The sequence below is a fragment of the Apis cerana genome, linkage group LG13, assembly GCF_029169275.1.
Source record: "Apis cerana isolate GH-2021 linkage group LG13, AcerK_1.0, whole genome shotgun sequence".
Classification (NCBI taxonomy): Eukaryota; Metazoa; Arthropoda; class Insecta; order Hymenoptera; family Apidae; genus Apis; species Apis cerana.
The window spans coordinates 10,801,822-10,818,454 of record NC_083864.1 but is presented as its reverse complement, the minus strand read 5'-3'; positions in this window follow the sequence as shown (position 1 = coordinate 10,818,454).

The following is a 16,633-nucleotide window of genomic DNA, read 5'->3' as shown; positions in this document are numbered from 1 at the left end:
ACGTGTGATGTAACGTAATTGCAACGATGAAGCAATTCCGTAAAAGCTACGAGCCAGTTTTCGAATTCCACGACACAATCTTCCATTCATACCGTATTTTCTCAAACAATTCCTACGCTTCTCTAATCATACAACGCCGATCGTGAGAAACCGATTGGTTATTCCACGCAATTAAGTTTTTTTTTTCTTCTTCGATGCGAATAAAATATACGTACATCCCTATAAATAGTGTATTTCATATTCCGTTTGAATTATTAATATTATTTTTGCATAATATTAGTCTTTTCTTTTTTTAATATGAATTATAAATTATGATTGAAATTTTAGATTCCTTTATATCCTTCGATGGGCGGATAACAGGTTCTTTTTAATTATTATTAAATACATGCAAACACAACTAGTCGCATGCGAAAATTAATACATCTTGAGATGATTTATCGAGATAATGTAATTAAATAAATTAATATATTGGTAATGTATTGATGTTATGTCTCGGAGGATCGATTTCAAAGTTTGTTTGACACAAATGTGTCGGGTCAAGACAAGTATAAAAATATCGGTTTAATCTCATTAACATTAAGTTATTATCAATTAAAGTTGCGTTAGACCAAGTAAAACGAAGATGGAGTAAGATTGTTCTGTCTTTATCGCACGTCTCAGTCTACATTGTGTATTCTCGCTTCATCTAACGCAAACTTAAACTGTTTCTAATCGATATTTTTCTATATTAATTTTTATGTTTGTTTTCATCTCTAAAATTAATTCTTCCAAAGTGTCTCAGTGAATGTATTAACTCTTTTTACACGTTATATATTGTACATCCAATCACTTTCATCATCCTAATTAAATTTCAATCAAAGATAATTTATTAATTTATTAAATTTACGAATTGATTATTATTATTTATTTTTTTTTCTACATGTAAACATATTTTCTATCTTTCCAATCTCGTGACTAATTTTCAGAATATCGATATGCAGGACATTTAAAACATGGTCGTGTCGAGAAAGAGAGGAAGTTCGGTGCGATTTCCGGTGCGATTAACCGCAATTCAATCAAAAACGAAGAAATCGGTAAATCAGCGTGGAAAAGCATCGATGGTAATTGGCTGGTTCGTTCACGCTGACCGATTCTTACAAAACATTGGTTGCAATTAAACGCGTCGACTCGATCAGGAAAGTCCATTATCGTTCACTGTCTCAACGTGACACAACAAGAAAGTAAAAGACAGAAAGAGAAGCGAGCATGGCTACGTTTGTTTCTCTAGTTCAGTTGAAAAACGCAACTCATTCCTACTACTCACTCTCCGAGTATGGAATAGAAAGACATTTCGTCTACAACGATACAATTAGTAACCTAGGTCAATGAAAGAGAGAAGGATACCAGTTCGTAAAACGCACGCAAAAAGCTGCATTTTTGACACTCCTTCTCTCGATGACCTGATTTTCGTCAATGTCTGACTCGATAAAATTACTCTTAAAACTCTTGCGCAGCTATGGTAGGTATATATATGTATAGATTGATCGATAGAAGTTCTTCAGATATAATTTAACAAAATAAATTTTTATTTTCGCGCAATGATTAATGCCGACGATTAAAATTAGATAAAATCAAAACTACGAAATCAAATATCAATTTATTCGTTAATTCATTAAATGCGATTAAATATCCTTCGAATAAAAAATTTAATGGTCAATCGATGGTCAAACGTTTCAATCGCGACGATTGATATCATCGATCGCTCTAATCATTGGTTTAGCAGTGCTCGTTTCGATCACAGCCACTTCTACCCAGAGTAGAGTAACCTAATCTAGCGCGATATTCCGGTAGAACCGTTCCATTCGTTCTATTACAATCTAGAATCACGAAATTCCTGTTACGAAGAAGCAAGAAATAAAAGGAAAGAACGAAACGCCTCGACGATTCCACGAAATCTCACGGATATTAACCTTATCGAATGGTGGATCGAATGGTGACTACAAGACTAACGCAAATTGCACGATTAGTTCGAACGAACGATGGCATTATGCGTCCCATATCTGCGAAATTATGAACTGCTCACGTTATGTTTACCTGTTCGGCTTCCTTCTCGTGAGCTAATAACATTTCTTGCGGTTACGTACTGCAACTGGTTTCTAAACCTATGATTACTGACCTAGACCAACGAAATCGGTGGGAGGAGGAGAGAGTAGCCGGTTAGGTGATACGCTTGCATGAATTTCGCCTTTGCTTAACGACACCGCTTACGTTTACCGTGCAATCGTAAACGCGGGCTCGTTATCGTAAATGTGTTGTGCCAGCTTTTGCCAACTGGTACGCGCGAACGTGTATCCACAGATAATGCCGTTTCTCGATCAGAATTCAGTGTATGGTGATCGTACGTATGCATGTATGTGTATACGATAACTAGTATTAATATTTGAATATCATGATGTCACATGTGTTATTGAATTTATATACTTTAATACATTAAAAAATGTTCGTTGTGTTATAGTTGAAAACGTAAATTTTATGTATTTAATGTATGATATATCGAGCGAATGTTAATGCCTATGGATAATTATACCGTACGTACGTAACTTTTGCTTTCACTCCTCAGTTCTCTTCCCTAAGACTTAGAATAGTTAAGTTTTTATTTAGACGAAACGATGACAGCTGTTTCGGGATGACGGATGAATAATTGCCGAGATGGTGTTTTAGAGTTTAACCCAACTCTTTGAGGAAGTTTTTTAACGCTGGCGAGTGGCCAATAGATGTTTCTTATTTAGAAATAGAGGAAAAGAATTTTTAAGGGACATTTGCTTGGAATGAAACAAATTATTATATGTCACGATGTTTTTTAAATTGAGAAAATTAAAATATTATTTTTATTTTGCAATGATGTATTTCTATGATCTTCAAATAATATGTGAATCTATTTCAATTGTTATGAACATTAAAGAAAAGAGAAAAACAACAGAGTGATATGATGTAGCAGAGATAAAATCGTCTCCTACTCGTTTTATCTAACTTTTTCGATTGCTTATAACTCAATAAATAAGTCTCAATCGATATTTTTGTATTTATTTGAATCTTGATCTTTCAAAGGTATCTCACGAATACATAAGTTATATAATGTTGTAAATGAAATGAATGTAGAAAACTTATAATAAAACTTTTGAAATTATCGGAGATCGTTCAAAAATATAATTAAATAAAAAGATTATTCGTGAAATATTGAAGATAATGAATTTAATCTTTTAATCTCAAGTCCTTTGTAATTAATATCTAAGATATAAAAATGATATAAAAGTTAAATTTTCAATTCAAAATTAAAATACACAACTTTACGCGTGAAAATTTGTTTTACATAGATACGAATTACAATATAGGCATCATTTTCCAGATTTTTATTTTTATTTTTAAACAAAAAAAAAAATCTATAAGTACCAGATTTCCACTCAGGCATCTAAATATCATATTACACAAATCTCCTCCTATATCGCACTACAAAAATTCTCAAATTCCAAACGTAGCCACTCAGAACGAAAAAAAACTCTCAAAATGCTCAGAATTCTAATTTCTACTCGGAACGTAATCATGCACTTCGAACAAAATAAAAAACCAATCATTCATCCGATTCGATCACGGTCCTCGAACTTTGGACAACGATTAACATCGCGCTTTGAACATCACGATTAAGCATGACTGACAACCGAGCAAATACACATTTATAATACATTAATACGCGTTAATCCTTAATGACAACTGTTACATTATAAATGTATAACGTCCAATGTTCGTCACATCGGATAATATCCAATTTCGTGCTCGACAATTATTCACGGTGTATACGTTTCTGGTTTCCCTCGAGTCCCTTGGAAACGTAATTTTCGAATTATGTGTGTATATATTCCGCTTCTAATTTCTTATTGCGGAGAAATTGATACAACTCCAATCACACGAATCTTATTGTACGTACTATATGTATATATATATATATATACAAACATACACGTATATATTTATATACTTATATATAGCGAACCTTGTTGCTCGGATATCTGTCTGACTGGACAGCAAGCCGAGTAAGAGGGAAATCGGTGGAGCAAAATGGAAGGGAAAAGAAGAGACGGTCGAAGGTTGTGGTTGAGAGCGAGAAAGTGAGATTCGAGGAAGATGGAAGGAAGAAGAAAACGGTCTGGAAGAGGAGTCGGAGAGTCAGAGAAAGAGGGGAGTCGAATCGCGTTAGATGGACGGAGACGCAGGATCGGGCTGGATCGGAAGGAGCGAGAGTAGAATAAAAAGATGGGGGGTCGGGAGCGAGAGAAAGAAAGAAGACACGGGACAGGGTCGAGGAGGGGCGATTGGATGGAGCGAGACGGAGCGAGAATTGTAAATCATGGGGCGAGGGAAAAGGAGAGGACGAAAAGCGATCGGGTAGAAAGGAGACGGAGAAGTTGCGAAGGCTGCGGTGAGCGACTCCGGCAGTCGGAACGGGAGAGGAAGGGAGAAAGGGAAGGAAAGTCACGTTGGGTTCCTTTGAAAGGACAGAGAAGCGTTCAAGGGCGTGATAAGGAGACGCCGATTGGTCGAATGCGTGAAAAGAAGAGGGAACTAGGGTTATGGAAGTCTCGAAGGGAGAATGATGGAACGAGAGAGGGAACGTGGGGACGAGATGTTTTAAGGTGGAAAAGAAGCGAGAGAGAGGGGAGATGTAATGGGTAAAGGGAGAGAAAGAGAGGCAGGAGGCGTGGTGGCGCGAGTGAATAAGGGAGGAAATAAGAGAAGACGGGAGAGACGGGAATGAAAAGAGCGCGTCTAAGAGAATAAGAAAGGAAACGAGAGAGGGGAAGAAGAACGTCGAAAACGATGGAGGAGGAAGGAGACTAATTGAAGGAGTGGAGGAAAGCCGGTGGTACGAGAGAGAAGGTTAAAGTCCGGGAGAAGGTTCGACGACGAAAGACGAAGAGGGAAAGTGGCTTCGAGCCGCGAGACATCTTGGGGAAGATTTTTTATCCCTTCAAGGTCAGACCTTCAACATGGCCGCTGCTGGACCACAGCTCTTCGGCTTGTCGAAGTAACACATATCGAGGATCGGACGATGAAACGTTCTGGCCATTCACGAATTACCCTTTGTGAATTTTCGACATGATATCACCAGTCCATTTATCCCGAGGAAACAAATAACGTTACGTATGTAACAATAGATGATAAAAAATTATAGATTCCTATTAATTTCGAAAATATGGATCCACTGTAGACCATAAAGAATATTACAAATACAATGTGTGCGTCTAGAATAAGAAGAAGAAAAGACAAAATTAACGGTCATGGAATAAGGTTATGTTTTCTCGCGAGAAGAAGAGAGATTAATCGATGGAAAAATCGATGATAAGAAGGAAATTTTAAAATAAATTTGAAAAAAGATTGATCGGAGGGCCGCAAGTGGTAAAGTGGAAGAAGGAAGGTTCCCGTTATCGGTTACACGCAGCGGCGAAAAAAAGCGGGAACGTCGCGCTCGGGCCATGAATACATCGACGTTTCCTCGTATTTCACGAAATATCGAAACGACGCCGATTCGTCGTCACCGGTTCTCGTTTTCTCCATCGTGCGTCCATGTTCCCCGATCCTCGTCGTATTTCTCGGCGCGTGCACGCGGCCTCTTACTCTTCCCACCGCGGGAAAAGAAATGACGACGATAGGTACTTGATAAAATTTCTCTTCCGGCACCAAGTACAAGCACTTGGTTAAAGGCCGGGCCACGTTCGCATATGCCGTTTCGCGATCGCATTACGTTTTCGCGCGATTCAGTTCGCCGTATAGCGACTGCTACGCCCCCTTTGAAAAATATTCCCAAACACTTTCGAGTATTGTTCGTGCGTACACGGTTCGCGAATTAACGGTAGTTTATGCCGCTACCTGAATCCAAAGAAAAACGGGGGACCACCATCGAGCGTGAAACTTTATCGAAATGGAACGAATATTTATACCATACGATTGCTTTCGTTTCGTTCGGCCACAGATTGAACCAATTAAACGCGCAACATCAATTTGCCCAAATCTTGAGAAAAAGAGCCTTCTTTTCTCTTTTTTTAGATTTTATCGAGACGCCTTTTCGAATTTGTATTATTTTCGATTTTTATTCGAATCGAATGATAATAAATTGAACGTATGATCGAGAGAAACGATATTTTGATTCGAAAAAATGGCTTAGTGAGATTCTTTTATCTAGATTATCTTCAATCGAATGAATCGTAATTAAATAATGAATAAAGTAATGAACAAAATAGAAACGAAATATTATTCGATCGCTAAAAATAAAATATCTTTCTATTCTAAGATAATCGTTACATTAGAATATTTAGATATTTTTGAGATTAATATTCAAATATTCAATTTTAATTTTTCAGTGAATTGGAAATATATATATATATACATATATACATGTTATGTGTTACGAAAGTTATTTAAAAAATTACAAATAAAATACAAGCTAAATGACGCGGTATATTATATAGTTTATGGGTACCGGATGCATTCACTTTACGTCGAGAAAATGACCAATTTTAAGCTCTACGGGAGTTCAAGGTGACATCAGTCACTACTTATCTCGATGTTATCTTGCCATAATTCGAGCCTCGATTTTGGAAAAAAGAATGGATAAGGGTCGATCCATTTGTTCAACGATAATGTCATCTTTTCCTCGATATATATCTCCGTTTCTAATGTCCATGATTTTCAAAAAAAAAATCTATACTCAATGTAACTTTTTACTTCTTCTTCGTTCACGGTATATTTTCGGTCATTATTATTAATATCGTTTAATCGAGAATTATAATTTTTATCGATATATGTATACAGAAAAAATTATGCAACGATAATTCATATACGAATATAAATCTTCGTATATTATCGATAAATACTCGTAAAAACGTTATAGCGATAGAATTTAATAACTGTATAGAAAAACGTATTGGACGTATTTCATTAGGTTTTTACGATTTCATAAAATTTTTAACATATGTATAAATCGCTAATTAATATTTAATATATTTGTTATTGATTGTATTTCTCCCTTATACGTAATATTTCTAAAATGAAATTATCTAATGTAACTATCTAATTCCAATAATCGCACTGCCACATAACCCGAAAGATTAGGAATAATCTTTGAAAGTTTTATACAGGGATATCCCTCTATCAAAGGGGTCTTCGATTACGATATATAGCGCGACGGAGAAACGAGATATCCGTACAATAAGGCGAATCTTGTTATCGAATTCCCAAGAAGGGGAAGGAAAAAGAGGAAGAGCGAGAATTGGAAGAACGAGAAGAAGTGGGATCCGGATGGCGAACAGCGCCTGGCTGTTATCTTCCACGCCGTGGCAGCGGCAAGTGGCGGAAGCAAAATGGCCGAAGTCAGGTAGCGCGGTTCATGATTTAACCCACTTCCACGAAGGTCGAAATTAGAAACTCCTACGATCGGTTCCCGACTTTCGTTCGTTGTTGTTGTGCGATGATCGAGCGAGAGAATTCGTGACGGAGAAAGTGCACGATCGACGAAGAGAAAGGAGCAGCGAGGAGTATGGAACGGAAAGAAAGAGAGGAAAGGGGTATCGGAGGTGAAGGAAAGATGAATTTGTTCGGTCTATCGTAAGAAACCGTGGTGAAGGGGTGTCGAATGTGGTGAGACGGGACGAGGTGAGGGGCAGAGGGAGGGGAGAGAATAATTGTTGCGCGCGAACGGCGAGCAGGATCGAAGAGCTCGTAGAAGCGGAGACATCGACGGCCGAAAAAGAGGACCGGTTCCTTCCTCGCCTGATCTTCCACCATAATCTCCGATCCGAAGGACGTAATTTCGAATTTTGTAAAAAAAGTATCTCCTAACGGGTCTTTTTACCTGATCCCCCGGCTATGATCCCTCCAAAAAGGAAACGTAAATCTGAACTTTTTAACCGTATACCAGTTTCCCTTATATCTTCGTTTCCCAAAATTATATTTCTATTGTATTTCTTTGTTATTAACAACGAACCGATTTGAGAATTTTTTCACTGTAATTCGACGGTGGATAATGTTGCTAAAGTATAGGTAAAGATGGAATTTAACGCGAGAGATTCGTTTTATAATTTTCCATCTATCGATCGATTTGAAATATCTTTTTTATTTGGTCGTATGACTAAGAGTAGAAAAAGAAAAAAATATTGAGCAGGATGGAAGAAAGAGTTGATTAATTTTACGCATAACGGAAAATGATATGATTAGAAACAATAATTATTTTTTTAAATATTTTGCTTCGACTTTTTTGGAAAGAAGCTTGTTTTTTAAACTTGGTTTAAGAATCATAGATAAAAACAGTGTGAAAATATTGATTATTATCGCGAAGAATATTAATCTATAATATTTAATTTATACGGATTGAATGAAATTATATATTGTTTATAATCTCTTCTATCTCGTAGAAGTAGATTAAATCTAATTGTTAGAATTTTATTAATTTTTAAATGAAAATAATTATGAGTAATAGAATTAATAAATATCAATACGTTAATAAGTATCAAATCGTTCACATTTCGTTTCGAATTTTCAATAGATTTTATAATAGAAAAGTTTTCAAACTTTTAACATCCAAATTATATTATAATATTTATATTATCGCGGGATTTGATCATTATCTAACCGCCCAGTTAACAAGAATAATGAGAATAAATTATGGATTTTTAATCGTTCCAAGAAGACAATAAATCCTATTTGTTATCTTGCATTAACGATCTATTGTTCGTTCGTGTACCTTTTCATTTCAATTAATTGTTTTTAAATGGAGCTACATTGATCCAGCAATATCAACAGCTAAATAAGCCATACGACTTTTAACGAGGGTTAATACATTTAACTCTACGTAACGTAAAAAGTTAAGCACAGCTGCTTCGAACAATACGTATATTTCAATTATTCATTTCTCCTTCTTTTGCGCCCAAAAGTTTCAAGTAAAAGTCAATTTCTCTGAAATTCTTTAATTAAATTAATGAAATAATTTTACACGTATGATAATAATAATAATAATAATCGTGCCTAAGAATTGCTTGACATATAGTAAAATAAAGAAAAAAAAAAAAGATTTGAAAATGATTACTCCGATTGGCTTGACACAAGGATTTAAAAAAAGATGAACGAATTTATCACTTAACCGAATTTTTAATTTAATTTATCTTTATTGAGATAATCGATCGATTAACTTAGGGTCACAGAAAGCGTATTGCAACGAGAAGATTGATTTCTGACCTTTATTTACACTATCGTACTATAATCGATGCGGTGGAAATACAATTCCATAGCTGGTATCCAGAGCACCTCGAGCTGCTGAAATCAGCACAAATGGCCGTCGCTTATCTTCTGTCTATATTTACGTATTTTCTTTTTTTATCTTATCCCGACTAATATTTCTCTCGGTTATATTCGAGGATGATTGATAACGCTTGCTACGGTCGACCATCGAAAGTAGAAGTGCGGATCCGAGTTGAAACCAAGATGAAACCAGAGTTCGTTTGAATCGGCCTAGCATTGGCCGACAACGTTTATAAATATTCCTATGTTTGATGCGATAGACTCGAGCTAAGTAGAATAAAAAAAAGCGTGGAAATCTTTTTCTTCCATTTTGCCTGAATATTTTTCATTAACGATCGATTTTCACTATAAATAAATAATCATAGAGAAGTGCGTCAATAGGATACAGATTATCCAGATATACATATTTTGGGGATGTAAAAAATTTAAAAATTGCGCAGGTTAAATCGTTGAATTATCGATTATTTAATATTATTACAATTATTACAATTTTCTATGATATGATATTTTTTATATATATTTTTATATATTCTTTAATAATAACAATATCCATTTTTAATTATTAATCCATTATTTAAAAAAGATTTAAAAGATACTTGTTACATTCTCCTTATTATATTATATTTTTTTGAGAAAAATAATAACTAATATTTTATTTCATGCACGATATGTAATTCTTTAACTATAGATGGAGGTCAATTATAATGCACGTTAATCAATACTTCCGGTCAACAACGATCGATAATCTTCTATTTTTTTCTTCGAGAAACACGTTTATAAAATTTCCTCTATATATTTTCTAGAAAAGAATTAAAAAAAAAATGCTTAATTATTTATTAACATTTTTATTACTGCATCGTAAAATCACACATCGAGACTTAAATACTTTAAACGTTTATCAATTAAAATTCATTCCGAACGAAGTGTAAAATTATTCTTACGGGAAATGAATAGCAAAGGAAAAAGAATAACATTATTTGAAAAAAAAAAAAGTTTAACACAACTTGAAAATTTGTTATATCGATGGAAGTCAAAAGATTGCATTCATCATCAGCGTATACAGGTATATACCTGCAATCCAAACGGAATCGTTTCTCAAATTTCACGATTTCCACAATCGAGGGACACACATTCCACCCTTACGATTCATCATCCCCTAGGCCGTCCCTATCCTAGCCCCGTGGCATTCATATAATTCATAATGCAGGTCGCTTTTACCCCCGGGATAAATAAATACACGCGCACGTTTGTATAGTGGAGGAACAGGTCGTGAACACAGGTGTTTCTAAGGGTCCAGAAAGGCCACGAATGGATGTTATACGCGTCATCGTCGATGCGTGTGCGTCTTGAAAATGGGACTTTTCGAATCCGAACCCTCTACGCGACCTTCCCTTTTTAAGGGTCCGACAATCATGAACAGAGGCTCGATATATACGTATGCATCGTTCTATCTCCTTTCTCGCCCAAGTTTCTCTTTCTTCTTCTTCTTCTTCTTCTTCTTCTTCTTCTTCTTCTTCTGCGCCGCACCCCCATCCAGTCGAATTGAATTCGAGGACGAAAACCACAGGTGCTGCCTCCTATAAAATTCTGGTAAGGTCGAGGCGCAATGGCGTGGGCATTTTCGAAGAAAATCAATTTTCTTTACGATATTACGGAAAAATATGGGAATTTTTTTTTGACGATCCTTGTGATTTTTCGTTGGTTGTGTAAGAAGAAAGAGAAATACAAAATTTTTTATAGATTTTCAGATCATTTGTTATTTGTTAGATGTATTTGTTCGATATGTCTACACATAAAGCACATAAAGATATTTAAAAACACGCACAGAAATAAATGAAAAACTTGGAAAACTTGGAAGAAATCCATAACAATTTTTATCAAGATCTCCAACGACTATTTTATTATCGAAAAAGTTGCAACATCCTCCGGTCCATCCGTCCTTCGTACGAGATTCCATCCATCGAAAGTGGCCCTCGAATTTACATACCTATATGGCCGAGATCTTGACGAGGAAAGGAAAATTACCATGGTGTGTCAATCACGATTCCACGCCCATGCCTGAACGTCTCGTAACGCGTTTAGGGATGCGAAGCACATGTACACCAAACCGTTTGGAAAACTATTGACCGACCAACCGACCAACCATCTTAACATTTGCATCTCTGTCTGAGGAAAAGAAAAAAAGGAAAAAAAAAAATCGAATAAAAGTAGAAGGAAGGGGAAAACGTAGGATACGATCGATAAGAAAGATCGATCGTACGATCGAAGGAGGAGAGATAGATATAAAAGGAGACGAGGTAGAGATTTGGCTTGGACACGGATCGATGTGGCGGGTTTCAAAAGATTCCAAGGCTAGTACGTGTTTCCCACGATCACTACCCACGAACCCTGAGCGACCGTTGAAGGAGCTGCAACGTGTACGGGGGTGAGCAGGTCTGTTTTCACATGTGGCTCGCGAAAAAAAGGACCATTATGGGGTCACGGGTCGACGCGGTGGCTGACTCGTATTTACGCGTCTCTCCAATTAGGCTAGATATTTGTCCTGTTGATCGGTCAGCTTTTCACGCTGGCCTCGTGTCATATTAAACATGGACATTAGCTAAACGTAGAACAAAGCTTGCAAGGATACGCTTCGTTCTAATTCGCCCACTGTTGATGATCAAGCAATAATTCGAAAGTTTTTAAAGTTAAAAATTATTTACGCTTTTTTTTCTTCTTACTTATTGCACATCGAGATGCGATACATCAAAGATGGATGTAAAGATGTATTAAATGTATTTAGTGAGAAAAAATTCGGAAATCGTTTGACTTTTTCATTAGACGCGAGGAATGAGAAAATTAGGATTGAAAAAGTAATCAATTATAGAATGAACGGTTGGGATGCTGCTTTCTTGCTCGTTACGATTCACGGACGATGATCGTTAGTCGCAACCGAGATAATGGCACGTTCACGATAAAGATCTCGTTAGAGGAGTTGAGAAATTACCGGGTGAAGTGGTTCAAGATCGTCTTTGTCGGCTAGATCTTCGACATCTCTTCCTAAAATTTAACATGAAAAAAATTGTTGATAACGTTAGTAGAGTTTTCAAAAAGATCACGTTGAAATAAACGATTTACACTTGAACTTACATACGATTGAACATCACGTCGTAATACAAGTATTAATTATTGCATCTCGTAGGATTAATCTTTCGTATCAGATTTAGTTTGCTGAATAAGTATACATTGAAAAAGGACACTTGATCCCATCGTTAATAACTCGTATCGATTCTCGTTGAAATTGAATTACTCGATCGAGGCAACGTCGATTCTCGCTGATTCTCTTCTTCGTTTCTTCTGTTCGGGAAGATCGATCAAAATTTATTCGTATTTGTGCGTTTTTAAACATAAATCTTTCCGATATCTTGTTCTTATTATCCTCGTAAGTGTTTCAAACGATATAAGAACAAAAATGGTATTATTCGAGCGATTGAATCTCCCATTTTTTAAATTAAACATTAAAGGATAATTTTGTTTCGTAATAATGATTTTATTTATTCTATACACTGGATCCAAGTATGAACGATAATATGTACGTAATATATACATTTTATAATGTTAAAAACATTAAAGTAATAGATTTCATAAAAATATGAAGGAAAACTAAAAGGTAAGTAAAGTATCTTATCGCGTAATTTACAACAAAGCATCCGATGCTTGTCAATGGACAATCTGTAAAACGGATGGCGATTTCCTTTCTCGTACATCGTTCGTAATCTTCTTCCCGTAAATTGTATCGAGAGGCGTGACGAACCAAATATTTGTTCCGTAATTTCCTCCCATCGAGCAATCACGCCGCCATGTCTTCGACTAATGAAACCAAGCTTACGTAACGGATTACAATTTACGAGCACAACGTATTAATTACCAACGTGATTTCTTACGATTGCCGGTAGCAGATTTCCTCGGGCGATTCTACATTTTCTTTCAACCATACTAACAGTATTACTTCTTCTTCTTCTTCTTCTTCGAGTTCTCACTGCTACTAGTTGTTTTCTTTTCGTGAAAATTCTTTGGATAGATTCGTAATCAGAGAGGAAATCGATATCAATGATAGCAGGATGGTTAATTTGTCGAATAAGAGATTACGTTTAATGTAACTTTGTTGTTTGCAACGACGTTTTGTTTGTAAGTTGCATGATGATATGGAGTGATATCAGTCGTTAATTTAATTTGTAATCTGTATTTAATTCTACGATCTTCGAGTTTCTCTTGAAATCAACAATCAAACGGAGCTCTAATAGGTTTGTGTGGTGAAAATTCGATGATATTTATTATGTCGGAAGAAGAGAAAGAATATTTTTTTTTTTTTCTTTATTCATTGATGAATGTAGCGACATCGAGATCAGTATCTTCTCTCCCCTTTATTCTACATTTCTTTTAACCCAAATACGGTTACGAGGTGCATAAATAGAATCGTATATATATCGGTCGACGTTTTGTTTTTCTACTTCAAATTCGACATATGTACTGTATTTGACTTTTTAAGCAGCGAAAGTCCGGCTGGTGATTCTCTGACCCCCGATCGAAAAGGTGCTTTCAAGAGTGTCGCCACGCCGATACAGTCGCCATGAATAATTTTATTGTAATCCGATGCCTGGCTGCCAGTGGCGTAATGCGACGTATAGTTTCGACGCAGCCTTTAAACTCGTGTAATTTCACCGTGGCGAGCATTTTCGAAATGGCGGGCGAATAAATCGAGTCAGCGAATAATTATGATGGAAAGTATTTCGTTTTTTCTAGGGATGATTAAAATTTCCAGCTCCAAGTTAGAATAGAAAATCTTTCTAATTTCTTCGTGTACGGGATGTCTCGTTAACTTTGTCCGCGTTAAATATCTTTCTAGTTTCAAATTGATTGAAAAATATATCAAGATGAAATCTGCTCTATCGTAAAATCCACTAGTTATTTTGTAAAACAGGACTTGGAAAAGGAAAACTTATGCTCAGAACGCTTCAAAATCGGATAAAAGAAAAGCTCGCTTCTCGATGTTTCTTGTTCGAATTATCATAAATAGATATCATGAAAAGAAATAATCGGTAAAGTATTGGGAGCAGAGACACCGCAGGCGAAGAAAACGTTAAAAGCATCGTTTGTCAACGACGATTCGCGCAACGGGGGTTAGATGAAACGATTTGAAAAAAAAAAAAAGAAGAAGTGAGCGATAGGTGATCTGGCAGGACGGAGGGGCTGAGCCTGAGAGACAAGGAGAAAAAAAAAGAGGTCGATTGGAAGGGCCTTCTCGTGTGCGTCGCGTAAGAACAAAAACCCTCATTTTACAATGGTCTCGTTCAGAGTCTATGCCCAGAAACGCATGCGTGAGTGGACATCACTGAGAGGATCGAGCCTGGCATGCACCGTCAACCATAACATTTAACAGTCACCGGCATAAAGGACCTAACCTTCCTCAAGGATTCCATATGGTACTCTCACTTCCAACTTTAAGTGAGTACTTGGATGTATTTAGTATTAAGTGCTACCGTGTACGCGAACATTTTCGGACATTTTGACAGATTTACGTGTTATTCAATGAGGTTCTCATCCTATTGCATTATTTTTATTACACCCTAATGCACTGTCATTATGTTCTTTTATATTTTTTATTGATTTCGAATATTGGTTTGTAAAGAATGTTTATACTTGGAATTATACGAAGTTTTATCCGAAGTATCCGAGACAGAAATTAAAATATGAGAAAAAATGACGAAAGCTGATAGGAATTTAACACAGGAGTAATAAAAATAATGATGTATTTTATACGAGAATGAAACACACGCGTGTTGATCGTTTTTTTTTAAAGAAAAAAAATTTTAAAGATACCTTTCCCCGCCGATAAAAATCTTAAATTTTATTTGAACGACGAAACGTGTCAAGTTTTTCATCTATTGCACAAAAAAAACAAATATATTTCACATAAGCCTCCAATTACACAAAAGGATATGAGTTCATAACAGAACAAATACCTGTTGTTGCCATTATCCGCGAGACCTTTAATCCACCTCTGCGGCACGCAGCAGAAACTAATACACATAATAGCGTAATAGTGTCACGACAAAGGTGCCAAACGCGGGTATAAAATTCGCATGATGCGATGAAAGACGCGAGATCTAGGTGATAGCTCTTCACTAGATTTGATGAAATCATAAAAAGACCCGAGGAGAACGATTTGCGTTGAGAGATATCATTATTTCGACGTGAATCATTAAAATGACGCGATTAGCACGAGTTCAATGTTGAAGCTTTCTATGATCGAATATTTTGTTTTTTTTCCTTTTATATTTTTCTTCTTCTGTTTCGAAAGGGAATAACGTTAATTTCAAAGTGGAATCGATATAGTGAATAATATAATAGATAGTAATGGAATATGAGTCAGATTTTGTTATTGTAAACTTTATAGGATCTTAAAATTTTACGATTACTTTATAACGATTTATCGTTATAATTTAATGAAAATGAAATGAAACGTCACGATTCTAAAATTTTTGAAAACTCAAATGTTCCACGTTGTTGCACATAACCGATAACGATGAGAAACGTATGCACGAAGAAATAATGTTTTAATCTGGGATAAAAAAATTCAGATAACCATTTCCCTTGGTCACATAACGCTTCATTATTCGAAGAATAGATAAAGGGTTTGATTTAATTTATATATTATATGTATAGTATGTAAGTTATATATTTCACAAAAAAGATTCAGATTTATTCCGGTTCGCCGACACTGTGTCTGGTTTGTCAGTAATGAATGGTTCGAAGAAAAAATTATGATCGTACATCACGTAAGAAAATGACGTGTACAATGTAAGAAAATGATAAACCGATTTTTTATCTAACATCTTATTTCTATTGTAATATCTAGAAAAGACGCGTCTATAATATTAAAAAATAATATCGAATAATATGATTGGCGAGAAATAGATCGCTAATTAATTGCTCTTCCAACGTTTATCTCGATTTTCGAAGGCAGAACACGTGGAATTATCGGTTTTTTTCATAGCGTCGTTCCTGGTATTTGAAAGGAGTGGAGCGGGTAGAGAGGGTGGCTGGCGTGCACTTGGTCAAACAACGAGGCCTCTATATAGGCCCACCCGTTTATTGGCGCTTCTAATTCAGGAGCGGAAGTGGCCGAAAAGCAACGGTGAAAACAGAGCTCCAGGATTAAAATAGGCCGCCATAACTGTTCGGCTTAAATGCTTTGTATTAATAATTAACACGTTCCGCTGGCAAGCTGCGCCGCTTCTCTATTCTCTCCTTTTAATCCACGCATCTC